Consider the following 15,742-nt stretch of genomic DNA (forward strand, 5'->3'; position numbering starts at 1 on the left):
TAGCCCAAAGGGAAGGACTCGGTAGGCAAAGGTACCCCAAGGACAAGTGAAGGTGGTCTTATCTTGGTCTTCCGGGCTGATTTGAATTTGATTGTACCCGCTAAACCCATCCAGGAAAGAGAAGAACTTCTTTCCTGCCAGTCCATCCAACACTTGATCTATGAAAGGTAGAGGGAAATGGTCTTTCTTGGTAGCTTTGTTCAGTTCTCGGTAGTCCACACAAATTCTCCATTTCCCATTTTCTTGGGAACCAACACTAGAGGGGACACCCATTAACTATCTGAGATGGGGTAGATGAATCCGGCATCCAACAGTTTTTGCAATTCTTCCTTGACAATGTCCTTAAGGGCAGGATTCATTCTCCTCTGCGGTTGCCTAACTGGTTTACAGTCCTCTTTGATATATATGTGATGAGTACAGACCGAAGGATGGACTCCTTTCATTTCCTTATAGCTCCAAGCAAAAGCATCTAGGTGGTTGGCCAACAGACTGCACAGCTCCTTTTCCTAGGAAGGAGATAGGGAGGAGCTGATCTTCAATGCTTTCTCAGGGCCGAACTCCACGTTCTCGACTCTGGGAGCAACAGGGTTGGTTGTACAGAGATCCACTAAGGTGCTAGCTTGGGCATCCTCCACCAATTCCTCTAAGGGTAGTGCACTGGAAGGTGGATTCTGGATCAAGGTCTCGATCAAGTCATCCTCGGTTAGGGGGTCTTTCCTAGTGGTTTCTAAGGTGCACAGAGGTGCTGAGTACACCTCGTCTTCTTCTCCTTCTTCCAACCAGAGTGGTAAATCATGCTCTAAAGAAGGTTGGGCATGAGGGTATAGGACTAGCTGCTTGGACATGGGACCATTTTTGATGGTCATGTTTCCTGCCCAACAACTTATGTAAGCATCTGCAGTAGCTAACCAAGGCCTTCCCAAAATGAGAGGATATCCAGTAAGCTTTGCCTTTGGTTGCAGAACCAGGAAGTCTGCAGGGTACTCCCAAGAGTCAATGGAGACCAAGACATCCTCCACAATCCCTTCAGGAGTCACGGTGGAGTGATCTGCTAGTTGCAGTACTGTCGAGCTCTTCCTCAAGGAACCTTGAAGATTGAGTTTGAGCATGGTGTCCCTGGTCATCACATTAATGGCAGCCCCCAGATCAATCAAGGTGTGAGGTATGATGGTGCCATTGATGTGAACATCTACTACAGGACTTCCAGGATCTAGGTACTTTGGGCAGATGACTTGTCCTAGCATAAGGTCAGACAGTTGTCCTATGACATTGATAGTTGAGGCATCTTTCTTCCGTCTGCCTGGGTGTTTGAAACACTTCTCCTTAATCAGCTTGTTATATATTGGCACATCCTTGATGGCTTGGAGAAGTGGGATTTTTACACACAACTGCTTGAGCTCACCCAAAAGCTCATCTTCTTCTGGGTTAGGTTGTGTGGTGGTTGCTAGTCTCTTAGGAAAGGGTGGAATAGGCTTTGGTTCACTCTCCTGATGGTCTTCCTCATCCTCTGGGGGAGGAGGCTGGGGATCTGGAAGAGTCTTTCCAGATCTAAGATTGATCTCCTGGATCTCCACAGCATAGGTAGGGCATGAGGTTTCCCCAGTGTATACCTACTGGGCCTGTCTATTGTTGGGGTTCGGGTTCGGTTGAGCAGGCATTTGAGGTTTCCTTGGACGAGCAGGAGGTAATGGTTGAGGTTGCACTGGTGGTGGAGGCAAAATGGCAGGAGGAGTGTTGTATTGGGGCCTCCATCCTGACTGAGGTGCATTCCATTGAGGCTGTGGCTGGGTATGTGAGTGATATGGATGAGAAGTAGGTTGAGTCGGGTACTGAAGTGGATAAGACCATGGAGGAGGCATGGACCATGAAGGATGAGCAGGGGGACCCCAAGAAGGCATAGGAGTTGACTGGTTGGGGTTGTAATAAGCTTGAGATGCCCCTTGCATCCCCTGCTGATAAGGTCTAGATCCTTGTGGCCTCCTTTGGTTGAGGTAATAGAGAGGCTCTGTGGGAGCTTCAGTCCCTTGGTACATGGCTTTAAACCCAGATAAGGTTGGACACTGATTTGTGGGATGGTCCTCCTCACAAACGAAACACACTTCAACCGAATGCAATGGACATTCATTCTTAGGGTGCCTCCTTGTGCACCTAGGACAGAAGACAGCCAAGGCTCTCTCAGCCTCTTCTTTCTTTTGCTGAATCCTGAATGTATCAAGCTGCATGGAAATGGTTTGTCTCACCTCACTCTTAAGATCTTCTAATTGGTTTGCAAGCTCATGTTTGGAGAAAGGGACACTAGTTGAGAGGTGGTTTCCTCTACCTCGTTTCCGAGCTGCCCTGGAGTGGTTTCTAAACACAGTCTTGATGTCCTCATAAGGCAGTTGGTAAATGTCCCCCCCAGCTAACATGTGCAGGGTATCTAAGAGGCCTTCAGGGACTCCTCGGAGTAGGACCAACTTGAGGGATTCAGGGTCAAGTGTGCACCTGGCCCGCTTATAGCTTAGTTGGAACCTCTCCTCATAATCCTCTAAGGACTCATCATTTCCCATGGACATCCGAAAGATTTCCCCCTTTGTTTCCTTGGACCTACAGTAATCCCGGTACTTGGTGTTGAAAGCTTGTTGCATTTGAGCCCAAGTGGTGATACTATTCCCAGGTAAGCCCATGAACCAGCGTAGTGCTGCATCCTTAAGGGTGGAAGGGAAAAGTTTCAACTTTTGCTCATCTTCAGTATAGTCATAGGGTCTACAAAGGACAGCAAACTCAAACAGGAAGGTATCTGGATCTTCAGTGGTCAACCCATGGAAGTGAGGTAAGGCGGAGGGGCTAATGTTTTTCATTTTCATCTCTCCATTGGTCTCTCGGATGGGGAAGGCACCTTCTATTCTCTCATATTCTCTTCTATTGTCAGCCATAGCTTCAGATGGATTGGTCTCTAACTCTTCTTCTACTATAGGGTCTTTGGATATCTCAGGTTGTTCACCTATAGGTTCCTCTGGGTCACTGTCACCAAAGAAGAGAGAAGGGTGACTCAGTGATGTGGTGGGGGTGTTTGGTAGGAATTTGCCTGATCTATCTCGGTTCCTACGAGGCATGAAATGGAAAAGACTTTCTTTCTCTTTTTCTTTGCTTTTGCTTTGCTTTTCTTTTGGTACCTGCAAAACTGAGACATATTGATCTACAACTAACTATGAAAGATGCAAAATTAACTGAAAGCAGGAAAGAACTAATCTACTTTGCTCAAATGAAATTGCAGAAAGGAAATGCTAGTCTATGAAAGCAGGAAATGCTAATCTATGAAAGCAAGAAATGTCTATGCTACTTTTGCAGAATGGAAATGAAGTAAACTACTAGCAGAAGGCAAGAGTAAGAAAGTAGAAGAAAAGCAAAAATTACTAATACTCTGACGCTTCCCCAGCAACGGCGCCAAAAAGATGGTGAGCTCCAGTATTGTAGCAATAATGCTACAACTCCTGGGGCTTCCTGTCTCTTAATTTTATCAACCCGGTAGTTCGTACAAACTTGGAAGCGACGGTGTTGTATGCACAAGTACTAGCTCTTGTCACAGCTGTCACTTGGTCAGCTGGCACAAGTCCGCTAGGGCTCAAGCCAACTTCTATAGGCTCACAGAAGAAGCTTTATCAATGATGGATGAAAGCTAGCTCAAAGAAGACTAATCTACTTGGCTAAAATGAACTGAAAGCAAATCAAAACATGGAAACCCTATGAAACCCTAATTTAACTAGTCTAACCTCTATGATGCAAAGAATGTGAAGGAAACTTCTACCAACGATGCCATTACTTCTAACAAGTGAAAATGCATGAATCTAATCTAATTGCATCTTAAAAGACGTGTTTTTGTAATTTTTTCTTTAAGTGGATGGAGTGATTGTGATTTTGTGCTTATTAGGGTTTGGTTGTGCAGATGTGATGCGGAAGGAAGGAAAGCTTGGGAAAGGTTGGGGAGGCTAGGAGAGGTTCCCAGAGATCCTTAGCATCAGTCCACAGAGGTTCCTCACGTTCAAAGGCTCAGCAACCGAGTGAGTGGCCTCCTACAGGATGTCTTCAGGGGTTTCTATAGGAAACGCAGGGGTTTCTACAGGAAATCTACAAATTGCTACAGGATGACCTACCGTGGGTGTTTGAAGTGATGGTGGAGTGATGGAATGGTAGGGGGAGATGTGTAAGGTAGGAATAAGGCTGGTGATGGCTCAGGAGTGGAGAAGTAGGATGGAGAACGAGTGTATGAAGTGGGTTGATGGATGGAAGGTTATAACAACGAAATGTCTAAAGAATGAAGTTACGTGAGGAGTGGAGGAGTTTGGGAGATAACAGAGCGGAGCAGAGGTCGAGGATGTGGTTGTATGCGTGATCAAGACGAAGAAGGAGGTAATAGAATGATGAAAAGCAGTGTAAATGAAACAAATGGCTTATGACTGTCACCAAGATGAAAATTCATTAACCTAAGCTACCTGAACTCAATGAACAGCAAGATAAAGCATGTAGAGGAATGTGCATGAAGCGGTGATGAAGGTGTATGGTGCAAGAGTGAAGTGCATGGAAAGATCTATCATAAACGAGACTATGTTGCAGCATGTATGAAGTGAAGAACTGCGTATTTTTGTGGCTGGTATAGGCTGCACTCCAATCTCCAAACAGAGATGGCAGTGGAGCCTTCCTCAACCTTTTTTGCTGGAGCTCCAATGTATTATCAACCTACTAGTCTAACTAAACAACCGAAAGCAATTCAACCATAAACTAAACTCATTCAATCTCATAAAACCTAACTCAACAAACCTGTAATTTCGAATTGCATGGTAAAGCAATGAACTAAAGTGCTGAAACGAAATGCAAACACATTACAACACTGAGGAGATCTATTGCTCTCAGGTTGGGCCCTAACCTGAGAGCTATAGCTCCTTGAGAAAACTCAGAACTAGATCAAAATCTGCCTTCTTTATTCATAATCTGATGTCATGCCAAATTGGCTTACAAAAAGAACTACACCGAGTTGTGCTCAAAAATTACAATAGTAATGCGAAAGTTTCAACCACCTATCAAAGGCTACGGCCTCCATACTTATGCAAAAACTATCATCCAACAGGTGTCCTTGATTTTAGGAGCTCGGCTGTCCAACTGAAGTTTAAACTGCTGATCCTGTAGGACAGTCATAATTGTTGTTCCTGTAGAACAGTTATAACTACTGTTCCTGTAGAACAGCTGGCTGCTTCTAAGCTCGGTGGGGAGATGGATTGGAGCTCGGAGCTATGGTGGGAATCACGAGGAGGGTCCCAAGACTGTGGACATCCTCTCCTAAAAACCAGCAGTGCCACCTCATTGTCTCCTTGTCTCCTTTTTCGTTGTCTTTTTCTCCCTTTTAATGCCAAAAACCTGAAATCATCATGCATTAGTCACGTAGATAAAATGTCTACCCTTCTTCCTACAAACAACACGAATAAACTAAGAAATGCATGCATAAGCAGTAAAAAGTGAATGGTTTGAGTAAAGCAAGTAGGCCAAATGAGCCCAAATTATACCAAAAATTGGGGCTCATCAGTAAGTCCAATGGTGGTATAGGAAAAGAAGAAGAAGGATGAAATAAGGATATGCATGGATCTCAGAAAGCTAAATAACGCTTATGTACATGATCCTTCCCTAACTCAGTTCACTGATGAAGTTTTGGACAATGTAGATGGCGAGGAAGCATATCCCTTCACTGATGGGTTCTCTAGGTTCCACCAGATCAAAATCACGCCGGAGGATAGGAGCAAGACAACCTTCGTGACTGAGTGAGGTTGTTTTCAATACAGTGTAATGCCGTTTGGATTGAAGAATGCACCTGCGATCTTCTTGCACGTAGTTGTGGCTGCTTTCAAGGAATTTATTCATAAGTTCCCAAAAGTATATTTTGATGACTAGACTATGTTTGGGCTGGTTAAACACCATGTAGCAAGCTTGCAATTGATGCTGGATACCTATCGTAGATACTAGATAGCACTCAATCTCAAGAAGTGTCTATTTTTTGTTTTTTTTGGGAACCTGTTGGGGCATGTGGTTTACAGACAGGGACTGATGGTAGACCCCGCGAAGATCGCGGTGATACTAAACTTGGAAGCACTGAGGAGTGTGAAATAGCTGTGCACTACCCTGGGACATACGGGATACTATAGAAAGTTTATCAAAGGTTATGCCCAAATCACCGTGCTTATGGAGAAATTGTTGAAGAAGGATGTCACATTCTGCTGGAGCGATGACTGTAAGAAGAGCTTGGATATATTGAAAGAAAAGATGGTCACCGCACTGATTCTAGTCTTCCCAGATTGGAAGAAGGAGTTTCATGTACATGTCGACATGTCATGTATAGCGCTGGGAGAAGTACTGACACAGGCTGGTGGAGAAGGGTTGGACCATCCTATCACATTCGCAAGACAAAGATTATCCAAAGTAGAGAAGAATTATTCCACCACCAAACATGAAGGGTTAGCTATGGTGTATGCACTCCAGAAGTTTAGGCACTACTTGCTGGTAGGCCATTTTAAAATGTATACGAATCACTCCGCGCTGAAGTACCTAGTCAATAAGCCTGAGTTAAGGGGAGAATCTACTGGTGGCTCTTATTGTTCTAGGAGTATGATTTTGAAGTTATTGTGAAGCCTGGACGATTGAACGCGATACCAGACTATCTGTCGTGCATCGAAACAGGGGAAGAACCCACTAATTTGGAGGAGGGATTGCCTAACGCGTAGCTATTTGCAGTGCACGTCATGGATGGTCATTTTGAGGATATAATACATTTCCTAATGACAGGTACTACACCGGAAGGATACACTATCCAGCAGAAAAAGGAATTAGTGGTGCGCGCGACAGATTTCTCTGTCATTACTGGGCATCTATACAAGATGGGGATTGATGAGATATTGTGACGGTATGTACCTGAGTTTGAAAGAAGCAGCATCCTTGTGAACGCTCATGGGGGTGTCGCAGGAGGACATTATGAAGGAAGATCAACTGCGTAGAAGATTCTACGTGCAAGGTTGTGGTGGCCAACCCTCCATCAGGACTCAAAAGCATATTGCAAGGTGTGTGATGTGTGTCAAAGGACTGGTAGGCCATCGCAGAGGGATGAGATGCCTTTGAATCCACATATGACGTTGCAACCCTTTGAGAAATGAGCGATAGATTTTTTGGGACCCATTTAGCCACAAGGAAAGACAAGAGCAGGGTACATTATCAACGCGACGGAGTATTTGACTCGTTGGGTGGAGGCACAACCTGTGAAGGATTGCATAGGCACGACTGCTGCAAAATTCCTCTTTGAGCATGTATTGATGCGATTTGGATGTCTGAGGATCTTGATGGGTGATCATAGTACACACTTCCTGAATGAGACGATGAGCGCACTGACAGAGGAATTTCAGGTATACCACTAGAAGACCACACCTTATCACCCAAAAGATAATGGGACAGTGGAGGCGATCAACAAAGTGCTTGAAAACGCGTTGACTAAGGTTTTCAATTCTCAGCGAAGCTATTGGGACCTACGCATACCTGCAATACTATGGGCTTATCGAATGACATGCAAGAAGTTGACTAGACAAACCCCCTTCAAGCTCATCTATGGGGTTGAAGTAGTAATGCCTATGGAGTATATTGTTCCTAGTCTACGCATAACAAGGCTCACAGGTATGACGCATTGTGGAGCCCTAGAGGAGAGGCTCGCACAACTAGATGAAATAGAGGAAGAAATATTTTTAGCTGGATTTCACCAACAGGTTCAAAAGCAGCGAGAAAAGGCATGGCATGATCGACATATTAAGCTGTGCACATTTAAGGTAAATGACCTGGTTTTGTTATATGATAGTAAGTTTGATAAATTTCCAAGAAAATTCAGAATGCACTGGTTAGGGTGCTATGTCATTAAGGAAATTAACAATGGAGGAGCGGTACAGCTAGTCAAATTAAATGGAGAACCCTTCCCAGGAAAGGTGAATGGTAGTCACTTGAAGCCATACACCGACGGTCCGGCCATGTGACTAAATGAAGGTAGCATAGTCATGGCACTCCAGGCAGCTGAAAGGAGGCATGGGACTATAAACTACACTACCCAGGTTGGGGAGCTATGCAATTGGAGGATGGTGCAAAGAAAGGAAGTGTCACTGGGTCCGCGACAGCGTGGAGGGAGCTACGCTACCCAGGGGAAATCGTGCACGTTGGCTGAAAAGTGACCATTACAGTCATTGTTCATAAAAAGACGACAGAAGCGAGGCCAAATAGAGCGAGCAACCGACATTTAAGATGAAATTTATGGCTCAGATCCTTGAAAATTTACTGCCAATCCAGCACTAATGAACCGATTGTGCAGGGAATGGTCAGATTTGAATTCAAAATTCCCTATAAATTACAAGTGCTTGTCTAGCAAGAAACACTTGGCATTTTGAGTATTCAGTTGTTGAGCTCTCAGACACCTATGGACCAAGAGTTCTTTGAGGCTTTCAAATAGACTCCCGCATTTGTGAACTTGCCTGAGACGTCGCGAGAACTATTTGAGAGTGTTATGTCATCAACCCCAGAAATTATAAATACAGAGCAAGTAGTAGAAGAGCCAGTAAAAGAAATGAAAAAAGAGGTAGAAGTAGTTGCTCCAGAAGTAGCCGAAGTATTGGAAGAGGCCCCTAAATCACCAAGAATGCCAAGACCAAAGCCAACCCCAACTAAGGAGATTGTGAAGGAAAAGAAGGACAAGAAACTTGCCATACTGGTGCACGCATCGCCAAGGAGAAACCCAACAAAGACCACTGCATAGGAGAAAGGCAGGGCTATAAACCTAGAACCAGAGGAGGAAGATATCAAAGACATTCCGATGGATGATGAGGATGTGGGACTGGAAGTGGAGGAGGTTGAAGCCCACGGTGTGGACCCTAATACGTGGTTGCCGGTGTATGTCCCTTTGCGCAAGCCTAAGTCCAAGGTCCCAAAGGGCATTAATGAGAGTAAGACTCCCCTGCAAACCCCTCTGCTACTGGATGAAATTGCTTTTGATGATTTGCATTTGGCACGGGTACCGATACTAAAGCTTGAAGACTGGGACTTGGTGGACCACGAGAAGTTCCCACACCTGGTGACCGAGTAGCCAATGTGCCACATCATTATCATGAATACAGGAATGACCGCATTGGAGCCGCAGAGGTGGCTCAAGGGGGTATAAAAGGCAGGGTTTCTCAACCTACTCTTGGTGTCGCACTATAACCACACCCCAGTGACAATTTTGGTCATCAAGCAACTGCTGCACTTGGTGCATGATGTGTGTTTGTGGTTGGAGGAGCCGATACCCATCATAGATAGGTTGATTCGTCAAATAACATGCCTGCCATACATAGGTGAGAATCTGGCGATGATCTTTGGCGGCAAGGGTGACGAGTAGGCTCTCGCAGAGTCAATGAAGGGGAAATTTAAGATGGTGAAGAAGCCATGTTGGTATGCTATCTCTAGCATCTATGACCCTGCTGTGAAGGTAGAAACACAAATCCTTGTAGGGAAGGTGATGCAGAAGTGCCGCGTCGATGAGGTTCCAGTGCCTGTCGTTGCAATCACACAACAGTGCGTAGAAGGAGTACAATTTAACTAGTTGGACTACCTTCGCGGAGAGTTCCTAGAGAACTGCCATGAAGCACAAGAGCTTAGCAAAACATTATACTACACGTGGCTCTTGTTGTTGGTTGTGCTGGTAGTGTGGGAGCTACCAAAGGACAACCAGTTCCCATCGGTCACGCAAGACCTCCCTGAAGCAGTGAAGTATGCTTTGTTGTGGGTGACGAAGGACGCACAACGAGTTCGGGACATCAAGATTTTCTAGATCTTGATGGAGATGAATATTAGGATGGACATCAATCACAAGCCGCGATTGTCGCCCATGGTGTATGCTAAACTACAAAGCTATGCCGAGTTCAAAGCCGATTTCCATCGAGTCTTCGTTAGGGCATGGAAGGACCCTGCGTAGAAGTGGTATGACTTACCGTATCTGGAAACGGATGATGCCATCGATGCTGTGTGTGATCAATGGCTGGCGGAGTGGCGCACTACCATAGACTTAGCAGTGGGTGGACAAGTCCGCCACACAGAAGAAGGAGGAGGCCAAGTTGAAGATGGTGCAACTGGTCAAGAAGAGAAAAAAGGAGGCCACTTAGAAGGCCTAGTTTAAACATATAGGAAAGTAGGTAGGAAAATAGACAGGTGGCACAGAGCAGGGCTTTAACAAAGGCGTGAGGTCACCTTCACCTGAGACCGAAGAGGAAGACACATAACAACACAGTGCAGGCCCTCAAGAGACGTTCACCCGCATTAAGCGCCCAAGAGAGATGGAGAAGGGAGGGTCCAGAAAGCAATCCAAGACGGCCAAGACCTCGCTGGACCCTATCACATAGATGAAGGGCAACTTACATGATATCGGTGACACCATCAGAGATGTCACCGCGGAGGCCCTGCAGTAATTTGAACAACAACAACAGATCATCCTAGGGGCCATCCAGACTAGGCTGTAGGAGTTGCAGACCTGCGCGTCGCAGGCTAGTACGGTGTCTACCAGCTTGGCTATCGACACTTCAGAGGCTGCCGATATGCTGTGCATGAAGGCTTCCAGTGCAATAGTGCTACCGGATGGAGCACTAACCATAGAAAATGAGGTTGACAAGCCCACTGTCAGTGCCTTCAAGGGATTTGGGCTGAACCTGGCAGTGCTTCCACGTGAAGCACTCCACCTCTTGTAGGATGAAGTAATTTTAGAACTGAGGGCCTGAGAGCACCGTGCCCTCTAGGTGATCAGCGAACAATGGATCAACAATGAACATATGTCCCTACATAGAAATGTTTTCATCGTTGCTGAGACCGAGGTGACCAATCAGAGCAAGAAGATTATGCTGGTCATTGAGGAGGCATGCAGAATGGTCCCAAAGTTAGCCATTCTGGAGGAAGAGCCAGTCGAGTTTTGGATCCAAAAGTTGGCCACAGGGGTGCGCGACACTTGGATTGAGATGGCGCGAGTTCAGTTGGAGTTGAACCTGCAAATTACCAAGCTACAGTTGAGGGCCCAACCCTACACACCACCAAAAGTAAAGGAATAGCAGGCAACTGTTGTCACAAAGGCATTCGCAATGATGGAAAGTGCAGTAGCAGACTGCACGTAGTTATTCGAGCAATAATTTGAGGTTCTGACAAGCTTGTAGGAGGACCCAAATATACAGAGGTTGGAGACGGAAGCGTGCAAGCTACAATAGCGCTATGATGAAGTTAAGGGCATAACACGAACTATCATGCTGACATAGAGGCTAGCCAAGCTGGAGGAGGCCAAGCAGCTAAAGGAACAGGTGGACGCAGTGCTGCACATGGAAGAAGTGTTGAAGGCAAGAATAAAGCCCTGGCTAGAGGAAGCTTACACAATCACATGAAATATTGAAGGCAAGCTTGCGACTCTACAAGTGACACAACAAAAGCTTCAGTATGACAGCACAGGAGCAATGATCGAGTAGACAATGGAAGACGCGAAGCAGGCAACAACTCAGTGCATGGCCAAGGTTGCAGTCATACGGGTCGAGTTGGACGAGCTTCATGCAAAGATCTCTGCTCCTACCGAGTGACTCGAGGGCAAGTCACGATGTTTGTGTTGGGGGCCTGTTGGGAGCGGGATCCCCCAGGGGCAGTTTTTGGCCTAAAAGCCCATGTTTGAGTCACATTTTGTAATAAAAATGTAAAGACTCTACATTTTGTGGTTGCAGAGCGCGAATATGTCGTGTGTCATAAAGGGTATTCCGCCCTTAGTTTTTTAAGCTAAAGTCAGCTGTAGGAGATCTACCCATGATCCGTGGACCATGGAATTGTATAAAAAAGAGCTAAGCTATAAGCAGTTAGAATCATCAAGAGACATACAATGTAAGAGAGTCGTAGCTCCGAAGTAAGAAGTTTCTGTCCTGGGTTGTAGTGTAGGTAGAGGCTCTGTAGCTGAGTGCTCAGAGGCCTAGGGTAGAAGTCGACAGTTGAGTGCGTGAACCCCTGCAGCTATGTGCGCAGGGTAGACAGAGTTTGTAAACACTTGGAAGATATCAATAAAGAGAAATATTCAGCAATTCCTGTGTCTTTGTTCTATTAATTCATCTTGATATGTTATGTATTAACTTCGTTTATTATGATTATGTGATGTGTGAATGAATCCAATTACGTTGAATAAGTGAACACAGTTATGATTATCTGTTTACGCGGTGTTAACTATAATTATTTGATAAGATAAGCAATTCACTTAGATTAATTGGGGAATCTACATGGCACACTGCCATAGCAGTGTGAAAGTACCTGAGCAGAAGGCTAGGGCTGTGCAAAGGTCGATCATACCCTTTCACAGAGGTATTAAAGGATAGAATAAAGGGCTCGTCTTGCAAGCCCTATAGCAAAGTGACCTATGCGAAGGCAGGGATAGAGGGAATCAAATGACATCACAACCATCTCAGGGTGCAAAACCTTGGTTCCAGCATCCCCCCATACTACTTCGGGTGAGACTTCGGTCCGTGCTCTGCGGGCTAATGCCGAAAGGGATAGTAGTGTAGGGATTTGTTTGGCTAATTAACACTAAACCTGGGTTAGGCCCCCTCAAGCCAACACTTTGGAAAGTTTTCTTCCTTTCCTATTCCAAAGCCCTACAACCTAATCAACTATAGGTGGAAAGAGCCCTAAAACTAATAAAAAAGTTGGTTTGTGTTATATTCTTTCCACGCAGTTAACAGGGGGTGTGAGGGGCACTCGTAACCCCACTTTACGGGGCTCGGGATAGCGCCCCAGAAAATTTTGGTTTTGGACCATATGTTAGGTTGGGCGGACCCACCTATGGTTTTGTGCATGATTTTCACACATGTTTTTTGGACACAATGGTTTTCGGTCCATGCTATTGGACACAATGGTTTTCGGTCCATGGTATTGGATGCAATGGTTTTTGGTCCATGGTATTGGATGCTTCGGCATGTATAAATATGTATTATAACATTGAAAGGAAAATCATGAAAAATCAAACTGGTAGTCTTGGTTTTGGGATCCAGGGAAAAATCTCTGTGTATATGTGTTTTATGTGTTTTGCTCTCGCATTATTTATTTTTGTGTTTTAGAATTTGTATGCAGGTAATTTCTGTACGGGGTTAAAACCTACATTTGGTATGAGAGCAGTTTTGGCTTCAAGGGGACGCCTTTGTTCTGAGGGGTTTCGCTCGAGCCTATGGTAGACCCTGTTCAGTGGGAGATCTGCAAGATCGATTCTAGTGGTGAAAGAAGATGGCGAGCAGTGGAAATATAGAGATCGAGAAATTTAATGGTCAAAGTTTTGAGTTGTGGAAACTCAAGATGGAGGATTTTTTGATGGATAAAGATCAGTGGATCGCGATAGATCTGGGTACTAACCCAATGGGAGTGTCCGATGAAGAATGGAAGAAGTTGGATCGGAAGGCAAAGAGCACAATACAATTGTGTGTCTCAGATTCAATATTGTTGAATGTATCAGGGGAAGCTATGATGAAATCTTTGTGGGACAGGTTAGGGACTTTGTACCAATCTAAGTCTTTGGTGAATAAACTGTTCTTGCAGAAAAAGCTATATAACCTAAGGATGAAAGATGGAGACTCGGTGACAAAGCATCTAAACTCATTTAACACTGTGGTAAGTCAGTTAGCATCTGTTGATATTAAAATTTCATATGAAGATAAGTGCATCAGTTTGTTGTGTTCTCTACCAGATTCATGGGATAGTATGGTTATTGCAACAGGTAGCAATACAATTGCCTTGCATTTTGATGAAAGAGTCTCATCCTTGCTGACGGAGGAGATGAGGTGGAAAAAAACAGAGAGCCAAAATGGTGATGCCTTATCTGTACGAGGACGGTCCCAGAACAGAAACAAAAACAAGTCATCGAGTGGGAGATCTAAATCTAGAGGAAGATCTAAATCTCCTGGAAAACTTGTAAAGGTGGTGTGCTGGAAATGCGGAAAGGAAGAGCACTACAAAAGGGACTGTAAATATAAAGCTCCTGATAAAGGAAAGGGATATGATGATGCTCCTTCTGCAGAGGAGAAAACCACTTCAAATGAAGGTGGGGATGTGTACTTGGCTTCTTCAAGTACACATGTAGATCATGAGGCATGGTTGATTGACTCAGGTGCATCCTTTCACTTCACTCCCCATAGAGAGTGGTTCTGCGAGTATGAGAAATACGATGGTGGTGATGTATTCTTAGGCGATGATAGGAAGGTTAGAATCATTGGTCGTAGAAAAGTAAAGTTGAAGTTGCAAGGTGGACGGGTTAGAACACTTCCGGGTGTTCTACATATTCCTGCATTGGCCAGAAATCTGATTTTTGTAAGCAAGTTGGATGATGCAGGTGTAAAAATAGTGTTCGAGAAGGATACCTACAAGATGATTCGAGGAGCACTGGTATTGATGCGGGGAGTTCAAATTGGAACTCTATACAAGCTGCAAGGTAGCACTGTTATTGATGGGTGCAATAGTTCTCTGATTCCTGAAAGTGGAGTAGAAAATCTAGTGGTCTCTGGAGAGAAGACCATGCTGTGGCATCAAAGGCTTGGACATATTGGACAGAAGGGCCTTCGAATACTTCATGGTAAAGGTATGGTAGAAGGTATGAGTAATAGCTCTTTGGATTTTGATTTTTGTGAAAAATGTGTATATGGGAAGCAGAATCAGGTGAGTTTTCCCTCTGGTAGTAAGAGGGAGAAACAGATATTAGAGCTTGTGCACAATGATGTGTTTGGACCTGTGAAGGTTCCATCACTAGGTAAGTTTGTGTACTATGTATCATTTATAGATGACTTCTCGAGGAGTACATGGATATATTTCCTTAAGAAGAAATCTGAAGTCTTTGACAGGTTTAAAGAATTTAAGGCTCTCATGGAAAATCATACAGAGAAGAAGATAAAGGTGCTAAGGACAGATAATGGTGGAAAGTTTTGTATCAAGGAATTTGAAGAATTCTGTAAGAAGTGTGGTATATCATGGCAGAAAACTACTCCATATACACCTCAGAAAAATGGAGTTGTAGAAAGAATGAACAAGACGTTGATGGAAAGGGCAAGAAGCATGCTCAGTGGTGCCAGGTTAGGACAGGAATTCTGGGCAGAGGTGATGGATACTGCATGTTACCTGGCCAACAGGTCACCTTCATTGCCGTTGGAGGATAAGACTCCACAAGAGTTATGGACTGGTAAGAAACTCTCTCTTTCACATCTGAGGGTATTTGGATGTGATGCATATGTACATGTTCCAAAGGAGTAATGAACCAAGTTGGATAGTAAATCTGAAAAGTGCATCTTTATTGGGTATAAGGATGGTTTAAAGGGTTATAAGCTTTGGAACCTAGTCACACGAAAGGTTGTGTACAAATGAGATGTGGTTTTTAGAGAGGTGAAAGATGTTATTAAACATGAAGTCCAACGAAAGGAACCTGAGAAGATAGAATTTGCACTAGAGGAAGAATCAGAATCTACAGCAGAGGAGAAATCAGAAGATGAAGAGCCATAAACTCCAAATGTGAGAAGATCAGTTCGAGAAAGAAGTTAGCCTGAAAGGTATAGTCCATCTACTTTCTGTTCAAATTTTTCTCTACCTATTACTGACGATGATCCCAGAACTGTGAAGGAAGCAGTAGATTAAGAGGATGGAAAACTTTGGAAAGAGGCCATGGTTGATGAAATGACATCTT

This window comes from Pinus tabuliformis, chromosome 4_1, assembly GCF_031772625.1.
Source record: "Pinus tabuliformis cultivar Carrire ecotype Pingquan chromosome 4_1, CPIR1, whole genome shotgun sequence".
In the NCBI taxonomy this organism is placed as follows: domain Eukaryota; kingdom Viridiplantae; phylum Streptophyta; class Pinopsida; order Pinales; family Pinaceae; genus Pinus; species Pinus tabuliformis.